Below are 2691 nucleotides of genomic sequence, written 5' to 3'. Positions count from 1 at the left end.
TAATATTATCTTCTAATTGTATTTTTGTGGTGTTGACTGTCATTTCTCCTTTCTTATTTGTGATTTCATTTATTTGGGTCCTTTCTGTCTTCTTTGTGAAGAGTATGCCTAGGAGGTTTTCAAGTTGATTACTGCTTTCAATGAACCAGCCCCTGGTTTCATTGATTTGGTCTAGTGTCTTTTTGGTTTCTATATTCCTTATTTTGCCCTAAACTCTATTATTTCCTTCCTTCTGCTGCTCTTTTTCTCATTCCTTCAGGTGTAAGTTAGGATTCTTTGAGAGTTTTCTTGCTCTTTAAGGTAGGCTTGTATTGCTATATACTTCCATCATAGACTGCTTTTGCCGCACCAAAGGGTTTTACCAGTGTATTTTCATTTTCATTTGTTTCAGTGTATTTTCTCATTGATTTCCTGTTTGACCCATTCATTTAGAAGCATGTTACTTAACCTCCCTTTATTTGTGGCCTTCCCGCCCCCCCCCCCGCCCTCTTTTTGTGGTTGACTTCAAGTTTCCTAGCTTTGTGGTTAGAAAAGATGCTTGGTCTGTTCTCTGTCGTTGGGTACCTCTTGAGGCCTGATTTGTGACCGAGAATGTGATCAATTCTGGAGAACGCCCCAGGTATGCTTGAAAAGAATGTGTACTCTGGCATTTTAGTATGGAGTGTTCTGAATATATCTGTTAAACCCTTCTGGTCCAGTGTGTCACTCAAAGCCATTGTTTCCTTGTTGACGTTCTGTTTATAGGTTCTGTCCATTGATGTGAGTGATGTGTTAATGTCCTCTACTATCATCATCATATTATAAATGAGTTCCTTTACGGTTGTTGCTAAATGTTTTGTATACTTGGTGATCGCATGTTGGGTGCATCGAAATTTACAATCATTGGATCTTCTTGTGTGGCTGTCCCCTTTAGTATCAGATAGTGTCTGTCTTCATCTCTTGTTATAGCTGTATGTATGTATGTATGTATGTATTTTAATTTAAGTCTTAGTTGACATACAGTGCATTTTCGGGTTTAGGAGTAGAATTCGGTGATTCATCCTTTACATACAACACCCAGTGCTCATCACAACAAGTGCTCTCCTTAATACTCGTCCTCCATCTAGCCCAGCGCTGACCCATCTCCCTCCATCAACTTTCACTTTTTTTTTTCTCTAACATTAAGAGACTCATGTGGTTTGTTACCACACTTCTCTTTTCCTGGCTCCTTCCTAAGTTTTCATGTGTTTTGTTTCTTAACTTCCACATGAGTGAAATCATATATGTGTCTTTCTCTGATTGACCTATTTCACGTAGCATAATACATTCGAGCTCCATCCACATCGTTGCAAATGGCAAGATTTCATTCTTCTTGAAGCTGAGTTATATTTCATTGTATATACGTATGTATGTATATATGAACATACACATATGTCCATATGCATATACATACGTATACATACACACACCACAACTTCTTTACACCTTCCTCAGTTGATGGATACTTAGGCTTTCTCCATAGTTGGGCTACTGTTGATAATTCTGCTATAAATACTGGGTGCATGCAATGTCACTATTAGGTATTTACCCAAAGGGTACCAAAATAGAGTCTCGGTTTTAAAGTTTATTTTGCATGATATAAGTATGGCTACTGGCTTTCTTTTGACATTATTGGCATGATAAATATTTCTTCATTCCCTCACTTCAAATCTGCAGGAGACTTGGGGCGCCTGGGTGGCTCAGTCGGTTAAGGGGGCGACTTCGGCTCAGGTCATGATCTCGCGGTCCATGAGGTCGAGCCCCGCGTCGGGCTCTGTGTTGACAGCTCAGAGCCTGGAGCCTGTTTCAGATTCTGTGTCTCCCTCTCTCTGACCCTCCCCCGTTCATGCTCGGTCTCTCTCTGTCTCAAAAATAAATAAACATTAAAAAAATTTAAAAAAATAACAAATCTGCAGGAGACTTAAGTCCAAATAAGGCTTTGTAGGCAGCATCTAGATAGACATTGTTTTTTGTTGCTTGTTTGTTTGTTTGTTTAGTCCATTCTGACGCCCTATCCAATGTCTTTGGATTGGAGCATTTATTCCATTTATAGTCAGAGTGATTATTGCTAGGTATACATTTAGTCCCATTCTACTAGTTGTTTTGTCATTGTTTCTTGATGTTTTCTCTGATCCTTTCTTGTCTGTAACACTTTTAGTCTTTCCTTTCCACTCAAGAGCCCGATTTAAATATTCTTTTCTTTTGACTGGTGGTACATTTCTTTACTTATTTTTAATATTTCTTCTTTTTAAAATTGAAGCCCAAGTTAGTTACCTTATAGAGGAATACAGTTTCAGCAGTAGAATTTAGTGATCCATCAAGTACAAAATATACCCAATACTCATCCCAAGGTCCACCCCTAATGCCCATCACCCATTTAGCCCATACCCCTATTCAGTAACCCTCCAGGAACCCTGAGGTTCTTCCCTCTATTTAACAGTTTCTTATCATTTGACTCCCTCTCTGTATGTATCTTATTTTTGCTTTCCTTGCACTATGTTCAGTTTTATTAAATTCGACAGATGAGAGAAATCATAGGATGCGTGTCGTTCTCTGACATATTTTGCTAAGCTTAAGAAAGTCCGGTTCCATCCACGTTGATGCAAAGAGCGAGATTTCATTCTTTTTGGTCACCGAGTGATAGTCCATTGTATGCATATACCATATCTTCTT

Source organism: Prionailurus viverrinus, unplaced genomic scaffold (genome assembly GCF_022837055.1).
Source record: "Prionailurus viverrinus isolate Anna unplaced genomic scaffold, UM_Priviv_1.0 scaffold_69, whole genome shotgun sequence".
NCBI classification, from domain to species: Eukaryota; Metazoa; Chordata; class Mammalia; order Carnivora; family Felidae; genus Prionailurus; species Prionailurus viverrinus.
The sequence above is the reverse complement of the archived record's forward strand: the minus strand, read 5'-3'. Positions refer to the sequence as shown.